Source organism: Empidonax traillii, unplaced genomic scaffold (assembly GCF_003031625.1).
Source record: "Empidonax traillii isolate 1590-97213 ecotype Southwest subspecies unplaced genomic scaffold, ASM303162v1 scaffold1217:size511469, whole genome shotgun sequence".
Taxonomy (NCBI): domain Eukaryota; kingdom Metazoa; phylum Chordata; class Aves; order Passeriformes; family Tyrannidae; genus Empidonax; species Empidonax traillii.
The window spans coordinates 73192-93342 of NW_020956410.1; the positions used below are offsets into that span (position 1 = coordinate 73192).

The window sequence follows — 20151 nt, forward strand, 5'->3', positions numbered from 1 at the left end:
GGCAAGGAACATACAACCCTGTAGAAGCATTGTGGGGTGCTGGGGCTCTCCATACCACAAAAACCCCATAAAAACAGAGGCAGATGAGCACTTCAAAATTAAGACCCCTTGAATAGTTTTCCTGGCTCCATTTTGCAAGACCTGAGTCAACCTGGCTCAAGTTGGGAGGAATCAGTGTTCAAACCTGCAGAGATAACATCTGCCTTTGAAATACTTTGGAAAACTCGAAGCCTTATTTGGAAAAGTGAAATCTGTCCTGATATGCAAGACCTCATTTACTGGGAGGAGAGAAGGGTCCTAAACACCTTGCACCCTATAAATTAACTCCTGCCATGACTGTGTGGCACATTCTGGGGCTGCTGGCACCTCAGACATTTCATACCTGATTCCAGACACCCCACAATGTCCCAGACCACTTCCCCAGGGGCTAAAACTCTCTTTCCCCTATTAAGGCAGGACCATGAGTCCTGTAGGACATGGTCCTACATCAGTGACATCTGCAGGGATGCACAACTCTTCTCCAGGACTTCCCACTGGGACCAGGGCCCCAGTGCCGGGCTCAGGCTGGGAGAGAGAGTCTGGAAATACAGATGTGACAGCAGGAGAGCCACCATGGGCAGCCAGGGCTGGGAGGTGGGAGCTGGATGTGCCCACACGTGCCATCAGTGTGTGAGTAATGGTTCTGCATCCAGAAGAACTGATAACATGTCCCTCCCACCCACAAAGTCACTGGTAACACAAGACCTGGGCAGCTCCTCAAAGACGAGCAGAGGTTTGGAAATCAAAGTTATTTTTGATTTCTGAGCATTTCCATTCTACTAACTGGGGGTCTTAGATTGCATTCTGCAAGCAGAATAAGGAAAGCAGAAGTGGTGGAAAAGTGGTGGAAAAAACCACCCTCCTCGATTTGACACAATTTTTTTACCATCTGCCAGAGAATGGCTACAACCTCCTTAACATGTGAGTTCCCTTCATTATAGAAATAGGGGTTTTTTTCCTTTAAAAGCCAGTAGAATGTGGACAATGAACAATTTCGCATTTAGAAGCCAACTTTTCATCAGGGTTTATCCTTTTGATTTGGAAACTGGCTCATTTGAGCTGGAAAATTCTTTGAAATGTTGCAATAAAAGAGGCTCTATTTTTGCATTAGCAAAAATATGCACACACAGAAACCCAAGCGATACAAAAGCAAGCAAACAAAGAAGTGCCCAGCCCATAAGCTCCAAATTGCTTAAAACTTCATATTGCAAGTACAAAGGCCACATAGATCCTTACCATCTCTAGTAATAATAATGCATGCTGCCACCCAACAGCACAACATTCCCACTAGGCAGTATATTTTTCCCTGTGAAACATAACTTAGTGAATGTGGCTTTGACTGCCTAAATGTCATCTCAGTCTGCTGCAATCTGCTGCAAATTTTCAAGATACAAGTCATATGTCATAAGCTCACAACAGTCTCTGGATTTGTGTTAGGACTAAAATGTTCCTTTGTAAAAACAATTCACTAAGGAAGAAATCCCATCCTCTGTTTTTTAACGACTCCCTAGAAGTAGCTTCTCACTGATTTCCACCCCCACCTTTCTTGCCTACTTCTGTGCACGTGTCATTTTACTTTATAAATCAGATCCATGCCACTTCCAGTGATCAGAAATGGGAGCATCTTCATAGAACCACAATGCCTGGGTTAGAAGGGACCTACAAGGATCACTGAAGTCCTGTTCTTGAATCTTGCTTTTCTGTTTGCAAAGTAGTACAGTAATCAAACATACTGTCTGAGGAAAGAAAAAAATTTAAAAAATAAAATTTAAAAAAAAAAAAAAATCCAAATCCAGGGTAAGCTTCTGGCCAAAGCAGCTCTGATTTTCCATCTCATTTGCAACTGAGACATGCAAAGCACAGGTTAGGACTGGGCAGCAGCAGCCTCCAACAACAGAAGCCCTATTTCAGGCAATCTTCTTCCCAAACTTTCTTCATGTGACTCAATTTATGAGCTTTTAGACCAAATACAGAAAAACTAGGTATGACGAGGATCCATTTAGACTGAATCAAAGTTTGAGGTAAGGGTAGTTTTTTTAATATCCCACATATACTTGCTGGCAGGTATTTATAGAGCATGACTGTATGAACTCTGATCTACAGGCAAGAAGTGGGATGAGTTACATGAATCCAGTGCTGAGAGTTCAACATAATTTCCTTTCAACACCACGGTCAAATTGTCTAGATTTTCACACCTGTGAAACGAGGATAATACTTATCCCTTTTATAGGCCATAATGTTATAAACATTGGTTTAGTTATTTGGAGAAGCACCAACTTCATTCTGTAAAATAACTTTACCTGCACTAGCTGTTAAACCAGAAAAGCAAGGGAGAAAAAAAGGATAATTTCCTGTTGGTATGATGTACTCTGAGTAAGAACATGAAACCAAGGGACCTTGGGAGGAAAGGTTTTTGCAACCTGGTTTTCCCCTTTTCTCCAGATTGTGCCCATGCAATGCCACAACCCTCAGCAAAGACATTCCTCCTTTACCCAGGGAGTGAGGAGAACCCAGTCCTTTCACCTAAAATCAATTTTCCTTAGATTCCAGAGCAGCTATGGTGCTATGTGCCAGCCACTGTCTCTTATGCCATGTGCCCATGCCGTGCCCAGTTGTCCCCTCTGGTTGCAGAATAAATTAGAGCAGCCACCACGGTACGGCTGAGAAAGCAATGGAAAATCCAGCCAGTCAGGAAGCTTTTTCTTCTTGATTTCTGTGAAGTTCTTCACATTTGGCAGGCTTTGTAAACTCACTAGTGGGAACTGAAAAGGAAAAACCATCACGTACCATTTTTCTGTGGCTTGCAAAAGTGAAATAAATCAAGGGATAAAACAGCAAGACGTCTGCGATACAAGATTTGGTTCGTGAATGTTTAAAGCATTTAATCTCGGTCCTTCTGGCTCCCAGTCCTGGTTCTGGGACTTTATTATTTTACCTATTTTGTAAGGTATAACCACTTACATCTCAAGAACCTTCTGGCTGTGTTCCATGTTCCCTTTTGCATGACTTGGATAAATCTCCAGAACGCTGTCCATCTGCCCCTCCTTCTGCCCTCAGGTTTATCCTCTGGAAATCTTTCACGAGACACCAGTGAAGTCCCCGTTGTCACCAGTGGGGCCAGCTGTGCCGCCTTGGTATTTCCACCCTTTGTTGCTTCATCAGAGCCAGACCAGGTGTCTCTGAGCCACAGTCACTGCTCAGGCAGATGGGGACCCCTGTACTCCCCATCCAAGGGGAAGACATGAGCTGAGCTTCCCATCACCACCATGGTCCTGTCCCTCCATCCACTGTGCCATAGGACATTCCCTTGTCTACCTCTGCACATGGAATGATGACAAGCTGCATAGCTTAGGTTAACATGGGAGTCCTGAGGAGCCCCTAAAATTCCAGGGTGAAGCCAGGACTCCACCAACAGCCCCTGGCCCTGTACTCTGCACAGAGGAGACAGGAAAAGGGTGAAAGAGAGGTCAGCAAACAGCCCAGCAGGTACTTGCAGATTGATGGAAGACCTGAAAATAGACCTTGCAGCCTCACTTTATTCAGTGAGGCCATTTATTATGCCCTCCTCTGTCTCCAAATCTTGCTTATCCCAGGAATCTGCAGGGACCCCCACCCCGTTAGGTCTCTGTTGTGCCCTTTGTTGGATCTTGGCTACAGCTGCTTAATTCTCATTAAATAGCCAAGTTTCTTTTAATCCTCTTCCAAAACAAGGAGCTTAAGGCTTACAACAACATCTCCTACGAACTTTGAGCTCTCCTTTGGGGAGACATTTCTTTCTAGTGAAGGGAAAATTTCCCAATAACTCTCTTCTGCTGCCAGGCACCAAGACAAGGCAGAGCTGCTCCACTCCCTCATCATTTCCTAAGGGACTTGCACATCCCAGGCTATGCCTGCTGCTTTTATTTTTCCTATCCCAAGCCTGTCTTCTTGAATTCATTCAAAGGTGTAAGAAAAAAAACCCTCCTGGGACAGTGTGTCCCACGCTGCACCCACTGCCATAAACCCCCAGCTGCCCTACTACTGGTTCTTATCAGCCATCACACCTTAAAGTACAGAAGGTGTGTCTAATACTAGCCAGGAAACGTCGTGGAGAAGACCTGGACTTTTTCAGCTAATCGGTATTAATAACTTCCTATGTTTGAAGACAGCCCATAGGAAATGCAGCCTGACTCATCTACCCCGTAATTAGATGAACTCCTCGAAAAAGTGCAGGTGGCTGCACCACAAAGGCACATTAGCCAAGGTGCAGAATATGCTCCTGACCAAAGGGCAGATAACAGCAGCAATAATTTCCTCCACTGATATAATATAAAAAAGCAGTATTTCTGACAGATTTGGCATGTGGCTGAGGTTGGAAAGTCAAGCAGTCGTTTTCTTTCTCTCTCTTACCTCACTCAAGGGAAATCTGTAATATGCACAAAGCCTTGATTTATTTTTTACACTCTGGCATATTACTGGAAAATAATTATGAAGCAAAATTTAATGAAAAACAAAAGATATTTAGGCCTATTTTTTATATAGGTTATACCTAGACTGTGATTCTTACCAAAGATATTTGTTTCCTGTGTTCTTTTCTCCTGCCAAGTTCAGCCATATATCACTTTTATGTATCTGAAGGCCATGGTGTAATGCAATATGAATCTATGAATGGGATAAAGTTACATATTCTCCATTGATTTTCCATTGTATCCATTATCTTTAATGCTGGAATGCAGGTTAGTGCAAGTGCCGGAAGCCTCTGCACCTCCGCTGGCTGCTGGCTCATGAAATCCATCCCCAGGGGGCAGATAAAATCAGCTGCAAGTTGCAGAGAGGAGACAGGAGTTCCCCAAAGTGTCCAGCTTAATGGGGGGAAACAGGTAGGAAGGAAAGAGGGAGAAGTCAGACTCAGGGAGGGGGACATGAGAGGGGCTGGGAGGAAACCAGGAAAGAGCTGGAAGTGAAGGCAGGGGAAGCAGAAGAGGGAGAGAAAGAGACAAGGACAGATCTGCCACATGAGTGGAAAATTACTTTCTGCATGCTGAACAAAGGAGGAATAGAAAGCTTTGTAGTCCATGATGCTGCTGGAAAGCCCCCCAGGCACCACCAGCATCGCTGCCCAGGAGAACAGCGGAGCGACAGCCATGGGGGTTCAAATGCCGTTGCTTCCCAATCCTGGTTCTTGCGGAAAGCAAGCTGTGAGCTCACTGCCATTGCTGCTCAGCCCCATGGATCCAGATGGGCAGGGAGGGTGTTTCCAGGCAGCATTGGAGCTGGCCACCATGGCAGATCAAACCAAAGGCTGAGAATCAGCACTGGGATGTGAGGAAGATGAGTGGGACAGAAGGATGCAGCTGGATGGGGAAAGCAGGATGCTCGGGAGGCTTGTCGCCCAGATGGGCCCAATTGCACTGGGACTGGATGTTAACACTAACTCTCTAACAAGCTTCTCAAATCACATTTTTTAAGGCCATGTGTTAACAGAAAACAACTGTTCAAATTTAGCAAGTTCCAGCAGCACTTTCACCCTTGTTCCGTCTGGGCCGCAGGAGTACGAAACGCCACCACCACTTCATTTTTCATTCCTCTCACAAAGGGGCAGAGCTGTTAGTCATGCAAGTGGTTGCCTTGGACAATCCCACGCAAGCAATCCCAGCAGGATTTCCCCATGTGTGACTAACTGCTCCTCCTGGGAGGCCAGAGATTCCCATTGGGAAGGTAAAGGACCCCACATTTTAGGGGCGGAGCTGTCTGTAATCTTAACTCCACAGCCACCACTGCTGTCCCCACAATGTATTTTTAAAATCAAAATCCTTCTGCAGGACAAGTGACCTGCTCGTCTCCCTCTGGCCTTTACTGCTCTGGCTACTCCTGTTGACATCTGTGACAAATTCGTGATCGATGAAACCAAGCCGTGAGCAGCACAAAAAATCTTTATAAAACCCTGCCAGGTTAACGGGCAGGCGTTCCTTGGGAACGCTGCTCATGAAGAGCCAGCTCTGCGTGACTCCACGGGGACGGCATTTCTGGAGGGAACATCTCATCCCAGCTTACCCTGAAGCACATCAGCCACGGACAAAACACCTCCTGTCACCTAAAACGCTGGGGGGACAGAGCAGAGGGACCTTTGTGCAACTTTTCCTTCAGTTATTTGGCCTGGTGGTAGAGAATGGGCTCAGTCTGAACCTTTCCAGCTGGTTCAAGAGCAAACTGGTCCCTTGGTTCAGTATTTCCACAGGGGGATAGCCCAAGCCAGGCTCTGTCCCGCCGGCCCCCCTGGCTGTGTGTGTGTGTACCTGCATGTGCGGCACAGCAGGACCCCTTTTCTCATTTAAACAGCCAATTAAAGCCTACTTTGGCACTTAGCACATGACATCAACTTGCAGTACTTAAGCTGCCTAGCACAGTGTGAATTTAATTTGATAAAGGGGCAGCTAATAAAGATCTTGGAAGGCTGGTTAAAGTTCATTAAGCCTTTCCTTTCAAGGTACACTTCCCTCCAGTGCAAAGGCTTGTGTCTACTTTATTTTATTTTTTATTTTTTTTAAAGCTCTGTTATATCCTGCCACCAGAAAAAGGTGCTTGTGTCACATCCCGACAGGGTATATTTAAAGTCTCACCGTCAAAGTCATGGCAGGCCTTGGTTCTTTGCCCAGGAATGTGCAGAAAGAAAAATAAAAGCCTTTTTCCCTGAGTGAGGGGCGAGGAGTGCGGTGTGTGTTAGTGCAGGCAGGCTCCTGGGAGGGGAATGGGCTTCTGTCACACTGAGCTGCATTCATCCTCCTTCTCCTGAGCCATCCCTAATTCCAGATGGATTTCATAAACAGATGAGGAGGCTCCTCTGAGTTCACTGGTTTAATGAAGCCCGTATGGCTGACTCATGTAATAAGTATTTAATCATGTCGATGAAAATAATTTTAAAAACTTCCACCACACACAGTGCCTGTTCCCCACTCAGCCATGGAGCTGATAACACAGCAGTACAGCCAAGGAACCTCCTTTTTCCAGAGCCTCTCCAGGTGCCTGCCTTGATTTTCACCAGAGACTTATGTTTGCATGTATTGTGCAGTGCCACCTCCTAACAAGGACCTGTTCACCTTTGAAAATACTCATCAAATCACCCACTGAAGTGCCACAAAAGGAATTTTTTTTAAGCCCCACATTCCCCATGCAGCTGCCTCAGAGGTCACTCAAGGGTTAACACTTTGGTGTTTATATCTCCTCATTAGTTTCTGTTTGTGCTCACAAATGCCCATGACTTAAAAATTTGCTGTGCTTAAGTGGTCTCCATTTGTAAAGGAAGAAATGCCACAAAACATTGCAAATAGTGAGTCATCTCGGGTGGAAATTATTTCTCTTGTCAGCAGAAGTCATCATCAGTGACAAGAAGGACACGGGCCTTCATCATTTCCCGAGCATGCACCTAAATGAACACGTGTCAGCCCATCCATTGTGTGGCACCTGGTAGCCCACACAGTTTCAGTACATTTCAGGCTATCTCCCAAAATTCAGTCCTCCTCCTCTCCTCTCCTCTCCTCTAGAGAAAACCTGGAGTCAATGGTGCCTTCCAGAGCAGGCTCCATGCAGAGGGTGGGGGTGACACTCCCTGGGGGCCTTACACTTGTTCTCATGTGCTATTGTCACCCAAACAGTCCCATGTGGACTAGAAGAGTCAATGTCAAGATTTGAACTTATTCTTTTGGGGAGCAAGGTCCATAAATCAGTACTTGGAGAGTCGGGAAGGGCTGGAAAAGTCAGTGAGGTCTGAGAGAAAGAGAGGCTGCCTTGTGTGGGCTGTAGCTCTGAGAAAGTTCAAGGTGCTCTGCCAGGTATTTTCCCATGGAAGAGTTTTTTCCCATGGAAGGCTGAAGAAATAAACATCAAGTTCAGGTCTGGATTCATTGCCATGTTTGCCCTTACCAATACATCAGTGTTCAGCAGGTCCAGTCGCTTCTTCTGAGAGCTCTGGGAAAAAGAAGATGATGAACCCCATAGTGTCCTGCACAGGCTCCCAGCTACAGACAGAGAGAAGTTTTAGTAGATCAATCCAAATTTGTTGAATTAGACTTAATTTTAAGTGTTGTGGGAAAGGTCATTTGAATGCCTTTGATCTGTAAAATAATATTTTCCAAATTCTAGAAATGTTGAAAGCCAAAGGTCTGTTTGCAGTATGTTATCAGTTTCAAGGTTTCTTATAACCTGACAAAGAAAAGCCTTATTTTATGACACGACACCAGACAACATTCCACTGTGTGTCATTAACAGTTAATCTACTTTTGTAAGCAATTTATTTTTCAAATCACTGAAACGTATCACAGTGTTCATGCCTTCAGAAAGAGGGTTTATTTTAATTTCCTTACTTCTCTTCGCAATAGCCATTTTTCACTTCTAAACATGCAGATATGTTGAAAAGATACCAGTACAGGTTGAACAGTAGAAAGTTGACTGTGATCCTGTTTCATTCACCTATAAAGAGTCTGCCGAGGAATTACCCCATGCTTTCTGATTGAGGTGCCCTTCATGCACAGCTGCTGCTATAGATAGTTGTGCTTTTGGTGTTTAAGTCTTCAAGGCTGGGAAGCTTTGAAGACTGGGAAATATTCTGGTTGATTTTGCCTCATATTGCTCTAGCATTGAGATTTACACAGCTCCAAGTAGTGGGAGTGTTACGGTCCTTAGAGGCTTGATAAGGAAATCCAGAGTTCACTTTACACAAATGTTTCATCCTCCTGTTCATGAGCTTACGAATTTTGGAGCAGTAGGTTCAGACTCTGCAAATGCAGGAATTCTGTACTCCTTCTAGTGTCTCACTTCAGAGCACCTAATGAAGATGTCACCGTGACTTTTCAGAGGAGCACCTTAAACATAAAAACACTGGAACAGTGGAAAGGTCTCAATTTCCTCGGTTATGACTTCCAACTCCGGAGCTAAAGGACACCAAAGAGAGAGTTTAATGCCTATAAATCCTGCAGTGTGAACTGATTCATGGCTCAGATAAAGTGCCCAAGCCCCTAAAGAGTCAGCAGAACAACCCTTTAAAATACAGTTTGATACTATTGCTGGAAACTTTAACCCACTGGCTTCACACTCAGGAGGGTTTAAGCTGCAAATGGCAGGAGACGATTTATGTGTTCCTCTGAACAAAATACGTCAGGGTAGGAAAACTTGACCCGACGGTTTTGAGAGGTGCCTGCCATAAATAACCAGTTGATTGGCTGGCCCATGAAGCCATTAGCAAGCGTGAGGTGCCTGCTGGGATTCAGACACCGCATAAAATGCTGGAGGTGCCAGCAAAATGGTCACGGCAATTGGCTACGCAGTCGCCTTCCAGCAGAACTGCTCGGGAGGGCTCGAGGAAAATGGAGCGGCTTTTATCCCACTCACCTGGCACCGGAGCTCTGGAAGGGGATTGTGAGTGGGATCCAGTCTGTCGTGGGCAAAGGGGAATGTGAAGAGAGATAAAATGACCACCTTGTGCCTGAGCAGTAAATCATCTGAAAGAGCAGGAGTGTTTCAAATGAAGTTGGAGATCCTGCCTTGACAGGTTGGAGACGATGAGTCTTTTCTGCTGTAAATCACCACAGCTGCCAAGTGGTACTGGTAGGTCTGAGCTAGCGGGGCTTTCCAGCCCCTGAAAAGTGGCAGCAGGAGTTACAGGAGAAGGGAATTTGATGACTCAAATCACAGGCTGTCAGGAGAGAGGGTCAGGGTTTGTTTTGGTTGGACTCTGTGGTCCTTGTGGGTCCCTTCCAACTCAGCATATTCTGTGGTTCTGTGATACTTTCTGAGAATGAGCCATTTTTACCTTTTCTGTCCCCAAAAACGCATGTGATGCTCCCATCTTCCTCGCCACTGCTGCAGCCACGTTTTCTGGACTTGGGTTGACCTTTTTGCACTGTCCCACCCCAATGGAAAGGGAAGAGGTAAGAGCAGTTGATGTCCCCTGGAGCAGTGCCTGACAGGTCTTTCATTCTGGAGAAGAACAGGCAGGAGGAAGCAGAGCAGACATGATGCTAGTCTACTCCAGACACTCGTTTACACCTATCTTAGACACCTGCACATTGCAAATGAGTAGAAATCTGGGTGTAAATGGCTACATAAACAGCAGGGTAATGATGAACCAGAGCCAGTTCCTCAGGGAGGCTGCGGCTTTGGGCACAGTCCTTTAACAAGCAAAGACAGGAACTTGTTCCTACATCAAACATGAGATGAAAAGTGATGGAAAAAGGGGAGAAAAAAGAAATCAGTTAAATATTTCCTATCTCTGGAATATGGAAAGAGGGGGGGATCACAGCTCAGGCGGGATGTCTCTGCTATCAGGATGAAAAGAGAAGAGAAGGTCAAGGGAGAGGGACTTTCTGTCTGGAAAACACAGAGGAAGGGCTGACAAATACTTTGAATTTATTCCTTTTTTTTTTTTTTTTTCTGGTTGTTCCTTTTTTGGACTGAAATCAGCCTTAGGCAAGGGACAGGAGGCAAAAAGCTGTTAGTATCTTGCTTCTGTTTTGTAGGCAGTAGCTCCTTAGACTTCATGGGCTTGTCATATAAATTGGGAAGATAAGAATGATCATCTTTGATAGGAACAGGAGCTCAGCATCTCACCTCTGACAGTAGCAAGTAATAAATGCTTTGGAAGCAAGTGTTAGAAAGGGAAGAGCAGTTGTCCCACACCCAGCCAGCTTCCAGCCCACAGTAGTTCAGGGTCTTCTGAAGACAGATGCTGTATCCCCACGGCTTCTCCAGTGAACAGGCACTGTTTGCGCTGTTTTCCTCGAGTTTGGTTGCTCCTATCCTTGGAAAGCTTTAGCCCCCACAACATCACTATCAAGGTGTTCTGCAGTGCCACAAAGCCTGGTAGAAAAGAGAGTGGAGGGGCAGACACTGATCTCTTCTCCCTGGTGACCAGTGTTAGGAACTGAGGGAATGGCCTGAAGTTGTGTCAGGGGACGTTTAGGTTGGATGTTAGGAAAAGGTTCTTCACCAGAGAGTGTTTGGGCACTGGCACTGGATTTCCAGGGAAGTGGTCACAGTACCAAGGCTGTCTGAGTTGAAGAAGTGTTTGGACAACGCTATCAGGCACATGGTGTGATTCTTGGGGATGGTCCTGTGTAGGGCCAGGGGTTGGACTTGATTATCCTTGCAAGTTCCTTCCAACTCAGGATATTCTATGATTTTATGGTAGTTCCTTTTGCTTCCTTTAACCTTGCTGTCTGGCAAGCACTTTAGGCACCATCTAGTCCTGGTTTTATGGGATAAAGTGGATAATGGCTCCATGTTCACTTCATAACTGCTGATGGCTCAGTCCACATCCCTTCCTTCCTCACTTTTTTCCAAGTGTCTTACTCTCTTTGAACTGCCCATTTTTTGGAAACCGAACACTACGCTTTGAACAAATATTTTGCTACAGGAGAGAAAGTACTTGCTTTTGGAAGTGTCATTTTAGTACACACAGCACAAATATTTATAAATACATACCTGAGCACAGACAGGGCACTTGTCAAAACACATTCAAAGGATACCTAGGTTCTTTCATGTATTACATACTCAGAGTGAAAATAACCAGCTATATTTAACCCAGATCCAAGCCCAGACTAAATTATTTCAAAGGTCAATTAAAGAACAGAAAATATCACTAGCTAAGAGACAAAAAGCTCCCATTCATCCGCAGTTCCAAGAGCTCTCACGGAACTGAAGCACAGGATGAGAAATCGTAATTAGGTACCATTTCACATAAAAATCATTGACAACTCCAAGTTCTGTACCTGCCAAGACCTGAATTCAGATGACTGCATTTGGCCTACAGCAGTTGATGGAAACTCCATCACTCACCACGCTGATGTAGTTGTTTGGAAACCAACGGCCCCTGGCAGGGAAAACACATTTCAGCTTCTGTTGAATGACTGCACATATGAGGAGCAGGAGATGAGACAGACCAACAGCCAGTGTTCAAATTCGGATTATGTTTTGGCTGGTGCTTAAAGTTCAGGTCTGAGGCCAAGTGGAGGCTAGAATTCAGCCTGCAATGTAATCCCGAAATCACATGGGCTCTTCTCCTCAGGTATTGGACTCGGTGGCAGAGACCTGGGGGTATTTTCTCCCTTGAGATTGTGAGTCCATTGGTTTGGCTGTGCTTGCTGCATTCCTGTTCTTTGGCCCTGTGTGAGACAGTTCTGGAAAACTCTTATTTGACCACAGCTGGAAAAGAAAGAGAGAAAAAAACACCCCAAGCCAAACCCCACAGATCAAATTTGTAGGACGGGTTTGAACCGCAGGGCCCAGTTTTTTTACCCTGACAGTCTGCATGATCTCAGCACAGAGATCCCACAAACAGGGGAGGGAAGTGCTTGGGGAGCTGAGCTCCTGCTTCCATCACCCAGCCCGAGCCAGCAGGCGATAGCAGCCCGACCAGGAGAGCAGTGAACGCAGCGAGCCAAATCCCTGAAGGAACTCTGAGATTTATTCTCTTTGGCTGCTTGGAAAAGCTGTTTCCAGAACTTTACTCAACACCTTCCTTCAACCTCAGAACACCTCCTTGGGTAAACATAATAACCTTCCAGGCCTGGGCCTTACACGGAACGAGATCACTTCACATTTGGATGATATTTAGCGCAGGTCACAGTTTAAAATGCCATCAAAGATACCCGTAAGGGCATTCACGTTTCAGCTTTGCCACCAGCCCTGAGGTGAGGACACCCCAGCATGGATTTGTGATGCACACCAGAACATTTGTTCAATAAGAAGGAACAATGGCCCAGCTCCATTTCTTGTGTAGTCTGCAACTCCCTAAGGTGTCTGACACACTGGGAACCCACGCACAACACAGTGATGGAAAACTTGGAGACCAAATGGAAGCGAAGAAAAGCCCTTGGTGTAATTTTACAGCGTGTGAAAGACTTAAAGCAAGAAACACAGCCAGATGCCACAAGGAAACTACTTTCAATTAGTTCTGCTTTGTGTTATACCTACTGATGAAAAATAAAAACAAATTCATTCTGTCAACAGCTCTATCTATAGCATAATCCTTAAATGAACTCATCCGTCAAACTGGTCTCCTCTGGCAAAACATATTACAATCCCTGTTTCTCAGCTGTGAGAATCAATCATCTCTTTCCCAAACCCATTGGTCAACATCTTAAGAACCCAATATATTTTTATTGCGCAGAACAAGCCAATCACAGGGCACCAACCTCAGCACGCCACCCATGGACGAGGGCCTCATGTATTAGCAGACTCAGTGATTCCAGAAGAGCTATTTCCCTATCAAGGAAATGTGGTAAATGTGCCTGATCTGGAGTAAATGCAAACCTCAGCCTTCTTGCCCCAGCAGTGTATGTGGGATGTGCTGCTGCTCACAGCTGGGCAAAGCAAGAGCACTGAGGAACAAACCAGATTTTTTCTGGAGGGACCGTTCCGAGAGTGATGTTTGAACCAGGAGACACAGAGACACAGACTTGCACTTTTCAGCGAAAGCTAATGGCTCTGTTGAAGCTGTGACAGAACCACCCCACCAAAGTGCTGGCAGCATTCAGCAGCATTTACAGTGTTTCTGAGTGGTGAATGTTCCCCATCCTTCACGCAGGAGGACCCTGAAGAGGGCTGATCTCTTCCCAGTGCTCTGAAGGTTGCTACCACTCAAGAGCACACCCTCCTCCCAGCAAAGGAATCCTGTGAGAAGGAGACCTACTCTCACTCCTGTGCTATCAGTGGAATTGTAGAGGCACATTCATACTTCATTCTGGATGCACAAAGGGATGTAGGTGTGGGGGTTTCCAAGGGTTTTGGTGCCCAACCTCCCATGCCAGGCCAAGAGGCAGAATTGGCCAAGTTGAGATGATAAAGCAGAGCAACTTTTTACATGGGCAGATAGTGATAGGGCAAGGGTGAATGTTTTTAAAATAAAAGAGGTGAGATTTGGAACAGATAATGGGAAGGAGCTCTTCCCTGAGAGGGTGGTGAGACACTGGCACAGGTTGCCCAGAGAAGCTGTGGCTGCCCCATCTCTGTGAGAGTTCCTGTCCAGCTTGGATGGGGCTCTGAGCAAACTGGACTAGTGGAAGGTGCTCCTGCCCATGGTAGGGGGTTGAAACAAGGTGGTTTTTAATGCCCCTTCCAACCCAAGGTACGAGTTGTGCTCTGCATGAGCCACATCAGGATAGAATGCTCAGAGAACAACTTTAGTTACAGCTGCTAAAGGCTGAAATGTGCCTCAAAGTCATCCCTGAAATCCCATTTCTCAGCAAGACTCACTGGTGCTGTGAGCAGACATGGTACTTTTGGCCTCATGATATTGGCTGTTAGAAAAAATCCATTAAAAGCGAAATGCAACCCCAGGGTGTTTCTTGCAGATATATTGGTTGAGAAAGGTGAACTGAAGCAGTGGTTTTACCTGAGGCAACCCTATGAAAGCTTATTACTTAGCTGTATTTTAACTAATGAAGTGGTAACTTTTATGAAATTTACTGGGAATCCCTCAAAATAATTTATGACACAGACACCAGTGCAGACATCCAAGGAATTTTGAGCAAAGCATATCCAGGACACCCTGGTCTTACTGTCCCAGCAACAGTACCAGCTACTCTTGGCATTGCAGGAGCAGCAATATCCGACTGATAATGTACTGGTTCAAGATAAACTTCCAATCATCTCCCATGGATTTCAGTTCCCTGGGGTATTTGAGAAATTTTTGCTTCTGGGTGTGAAATGTTTGGACATGAGTCTTGGCAAGAAGCCAAACCTTTCAGAAAGCTCTGGGTAACGTTTCCCTGAATTCTTGGGTGCAAGCAAAATGGCAGAGGACTCTCCCCACCACCAAACTGATATTACCAAGGTCTCTTATTGATGAGCTTGGATCAACAGGAAAACTGCACAGTGGAATAATTCCAAAAACACAAAAACACAGCAGGAAGTTGACTAAGTGATGAGGCTTAAAAAAAAAAGAGAGAGAGGGAAAAAGAACACTTTATCCACATTTTTAACAATATCAGAATTTATGAAAAGGCTGGGCTACCAGCAGGTTAGAGAAGAGCAAGGTATGTCCACAGTGTGGCAACCTACCTCTTTGGGAATGAAGACTGACCATGGCCAAACTCAAGGGAACTGTCTGCCCACACCAGCAGGTACTACATCTCCATCGCAGGGGAACACTGAAGTGTCCCTTTGGTGCATACAAATATCAATAAATTTCACTGCAGAAAGTAGCAAAGGCAACAAGACTCATTGCTTGGTGTGGATTTTGACAGCTCAGACGTATCTGCCCAGGCCTTCCAGAGCCGGCCGGTCTCAGTGCTGGGTCTGCGGAGAAGGAGGAAGGGAGGAATTTGAGCTGAAATCAAAGCCAAACTTCCCTGAGGAACAAAGCCACAGCTCCTGGATGTGGGTACACAGGGGGAATCTTGGGGCAGGCAGGTGCCTGGCCCATGGCAGTGCACAGGGACTGACAGGGATTTTGTCAGCGGAATGTCTCCTGTACCAATACCCCAGGGAGGAAATAAGAGTTGCCAGCAGAGCTGGCCAAAAAACAAAGCAAATGAGGCATGTATCACTAGAGAGTCAAATAATCCCTGTGCAGCAAACAAAGTCAAACTTAAGGAATGAAAGCTCACGGCTGGCAGGTGGTGGTTGCTGAGGGCACATGTGCTGTGGGACCAGCCTCTGGAAAGTCATCTGCTGTTCATCTTCCCTAAACCCAAAAACAACCCTCCCAAATCCCCTGGCATCACCATGGGGAAGCAGCCTTGGTATCTTTCCTCTGTAGAAGGAGACACACACACACACACACACACACACACACACACACACACAGAGCTCCCTACAACCAGCAGGAGGGTGTGTTTTAGCTCGCCCAGGAGCTCACTCCCTTCCTTATGGAAGGAACTGCTGTAATTCCCCACCCTGCACAGTGGGCTGAGGCCACCTGCCTCTCTTGCCCTCACTGGCTCATTGCTCAAAAGCTCATTTGTAAAGGGAGCTGAAAGACCTCACCAAATCCAAGTATCCAAGACCTTGATCCAGCCCCAAGCTCTGCTGCTGAGCTGGCGTTGAGCACCACGAGGTTTTTCACAACAATGTATTGAGCATGCCTTGGCTGTGCTCTTGCATGTCCCAGATCTGCTTTACAGTCACAAGAAGTAAAAAGATTTTTACTTCTGAAAGATGAAATTCTGGCTGCTAGCATGACCTCAGAGCCCTACAGCCTTTATATGATGCTCAGGCATTGCTAATTCCTTTGTTCATACTGCAGTGGTCAAAATTGGCAACATGGCACAGCTCTGTTGCCTACCCTGGGACTCCAGAGTCAGATTTTGGCACAGACCAATAAAAAAAAAAAAAACAAACAAAAAAAACCCCAAAAACCAACAACCCAAACCTCTTCATTGTCAAGCAGATACTTGAATTCTGAAGTAGATAGCCTGTTCTGTTCAAAGAAATTTGACAAATGTTTTTACCCTAAATGTTTTCAGAAAGTAAAAATTAATTATTGAGACAAGGCAGACACAGGAACCAACATCAAATCCAGACCCTGTTGGGATGAGCTGTCCCCCCAACACCCCCTGGTGTTTTCTCCATGGACAGAGGGGCTGGGGGGTTCTTCCTGGTAAGTGACTGCACTGCAGACCCCTTGCCCTCACTGTCAGGACATCTGTGTTCCCAATCCCTACATCCTGCTGTCCTTGGGGAGCTGCCCTGAACACTTGTGCCCTTCACATCCCCGGGATGGCGACCGTCCCCAGGCCCGGCGCTGAGACAAGCTATAAATACTCCTCCCAAGCTTCCCCCATCACTCAATCCCGTGGCACCCCGGCAGCGGCCACAGCCCCTGTGGAGCAGCCCACAGCCCCCAGGCCGTGTGGAAGCACCACCTGCTTCCCTCTCCCAGCGGGATGCCCACGGATGCTGCAAGTCCCAGGGGTGACAGGGCATCCCGCAGGCTCTCCCAGAGGCACCGGCAGATTAGCGGCTCTATTTTTCAAGCTGATCCTCTCCCACCCCCTCCGACTTCATTCAGCTTACAAGGATTTGAGAGAACTTGGCAGGATGGGCAGGATCTATATATAAAACCCGGTGGCCATTTCGTCAAACAAGCCCCGATGAGCAAATGGCCTCTGTACCTGGAATGCGGGTTCATGGAAGTGACAGGTCAGCAAAGCAGCTGCCTCTTTCCTCCCAGCACAATGGGGATAGCAGAGATGCCATCAGCACGAGTTTTTTCCTACCCTGCTGTGCACTAAAAAAAAAATTATCCTAGGAACATTATGGAGCAGGGAAGCAAAAATAGACATGCAGGTTCAGCAAATGGCTCTCTCCACTCCTTGTGATTCCACCTTTTTTTGCCAAGAATAGAAAGAAAAACAGTTGTGCCACCCTGTTAAACTCTGCTTGCTCAGCAGCTCCAGACAATGACACTTGCTGCTTTCCAAGCATGTTCTAAAAATCCTTCTAGCAAACTGGCTGTTCGTGTGGTGCCAAATAAACCAGAAAAGATGAAACTTTAACCAGACCAGCCTGGGTGGGAAGGGTCAAAACACTTGCTGCAATGGCCTCAGGTGAAGCTCAGCTTTGCTTATCACTGTTGGCAGCAGCAAAGCTTAACCACGTGGTAAAGAAAGCTGGAAGTAAGGTTTGCTTTGTTCCAGGATCTCCTGCCTGGAAAACCATCTCTGAGCCCCACGTGTGTCCCTGCACCAAGGCTGGGTGGGAGGCTGCTCCCAGAGAAGTTTTTTTGGCTTGGTGAAGCTCAGAAGAGACCAAACCAGCTGGAGCTGCTGGGATGCATCACAAAGCCCCGTGGCCGCTCTGCCCATGCAACGTGCCCGTCACACAGGGCTGAGAAGTGACAGTGGTTAAATAATCCCAGCGTTAATGCTGGTGAAGTAATTTCAGTGATGCAGCCTGGGAGGTGCCATGCTGGCGCTGGGAACATTCCCCTACCCACTGAGCCACCCTCTGGGGCTTTTTTGGACCCTTGGAGACAAGCAAGTGTGTTTATGTCCAGCTCCGAAGGGGCTGCGTGACAGGCTTTGACCTCAGGCTCTCCTCTGGTTTCCCTGAAGGAGGAGGATGAGGCTCCAAGATGGGTCACCACAATCGGACCATCATGGGGGGCGAGGGCAAGCCAGGCAACCATCACAGGGAGGCACAGGCAGTGAGACACAGAGGGTGACAGAGCAGAGGGGCTGTATCCCCCTCCCAACCCCACAGACCCCCTGCACAGCAGGGATGGTGCCACGTGCTTTTGAATGGACAGTCAGATCAGCAAAACACCACCATTTCAAGAGACAACCCAATAAATCCTCCCTCACCATGCTCCCTCCTCCCCTCCACACTCAGCCAGCTTCGTCCTTCCCTGGGGGACAGAAGGGCTGGGGAATTTGTGTGCCTTGCTTCCTCTGCAGTTGGAGCGACCTACAACAGTTCTGTGGCTGCTCCAGAACGAGCCTGGTTGTGTCAGAGCCCAGCCTGGGCAGAATCCAGCCTCTATAAGGGCTGGATCCTGAAGATTCCAGCATCATTGAAAGGCTCTGGCTTTTGGGCTCCTAAACACTTTCTGGGCCGCAGGATGCCACCAGAAAAGGAGACTGACCCTCAAGTGTCCATGCGACCTACTTGTGCCCTCTATCATCACTCAAAGCCCCTGGGCTTGGCACAGGACAACAAAGAACTTTTAAATTCACCAAATCACCAACAAAACCTCACGTGTTTTTCCAGGCAACGTCCATTGGACTCTCTTTTTTCAACCTTTTCAGTCAAGTGTGTTCCCTCTCTGGCACAGAAAGGGACTTCAATCCTCAGCTTCCCAAGAGGTCACTTAACAGCGAGCTGGAGGGACTGGAGGGGTGACGAGGAATTTTAATAGAAGGCAAATTAGGCACTTTATAAGTCACTTCCAAATTGATTTATGTGGCCAAGGCTGCTCCGCTACCCTTTCACAGTGGAAAGGTCCCTTAAGAAAACACCTTCAAAGGACCGATCCAACTCTCCTTGAAGCCAGGAGAGGCAAATCATGCGAGTCAAAGCTGGAGCTAAAACGTGCTCAAAAACCTCAAACCCCTCGAAATCACCGTTGCTTCAACAGTCCCCTGAATCCCAGATGCTGGAGCCTAATGGATAATGCTGAGCTATCAAAACATGAACGTACGTGGAGTTCCTTTATTCCCAGCATTACACTCCTTAAAGGAGTCAATTTCTCAGCATTAACGTTCGTTTCAAAGCAAGGAATTTCACTCGGCCTCTCCCGGGACCCCTAAAGCCCTGGTGTTTGTATTCCACCCCTGCAGCGGGAGCAAGGGGTGGCAGGGAAGTGCTAAAGCCAAATGTTTCCCCCTTTGCAGGACGCTGGAGAATGTGCGGCAACACCTCCAACTCAAAGGGAATGGCCTTGTTTAGACAAGCAGTGGCAAACAGGAGGTGCTGGCCCTTGTGGAACAGCTTCAGGGGCTGGAAGAGTGTTGAATATTGACTTTCAGGATTTTTTTTGTGTGGGGGGGAGGGAAATCTGTCCATGGTTTCCATGTAGTTCCAGCCTGAGGTTTTGCATCCCCCTTGGGGAAACGTCATTCCTTGGCTTCTGACCCACCAAACTGAACTGTCGGATTAAGGAACGGCAAGACAGATGTCTTTGGCTAACATGTGGCAGCCAGGCCAAGACAATGTCTCTCCCCACCATCATTTGAGTAATCTCCCCTTGGAAAAGGACCAGACAAATGTTCCCGTTGCTCAGATGATTCCAGAAGAAACGGCTTGTAAACAGCAACGGGAAATGGGCCAGCAAACACCAAAAGGAAAACCATAGCATTTCAACAACAATTTTGGATCTGGTTCCAGTAGCAACACTCTGAGGAGCATTAAAAGTTACCATATCCATGCAGGTCCTGTCTCACCACAGCTGCCAAGGAGAATCACAGACCTCACGGGGCACACCTTGTTGTGGGATGGTGTCCCTCAAGGCATGGGCCATCCTCCCTAATCCCATCTGGGATGCACAAGGCCTGGTTGCCCTGGTTGTGTAACAGCTAAGGCTGCTCTTGCTCACCCTGACCCAGAGCCCTTTCTGATCCTTGGGAAGGGATGTGCTGTGGTAGCAGCTGGCAACCCCAAAGAGCCACAGGAATGGCTCTGTTAGCACTTCACTGGTCT

The 20151-nt window shown here is 46.9% G+C and overlaps 1 long non-coding RNA gene across 1 annotated transcript; it reads left to right on the top strand.

Moving 5' to 3' along the window:
* Nucleotides 1–9797: 9797 nt before the first annotated feature.
* LOC114069239 lies at nucleotides 9798–13190 on the top strand. The gene is made up of 3 exons (XR_003573745.1): nucleotides 9798–9941; nucleotides 10355–10357; nucleotides 12683–13190. It is a non-coding gene; the product is annotated as an uncharacterized LOC114069239 (long non-coding RNA).
* The last annotated feature ends 6961 nt before the right edge of the window (nucleotides 13191–20151 follow it).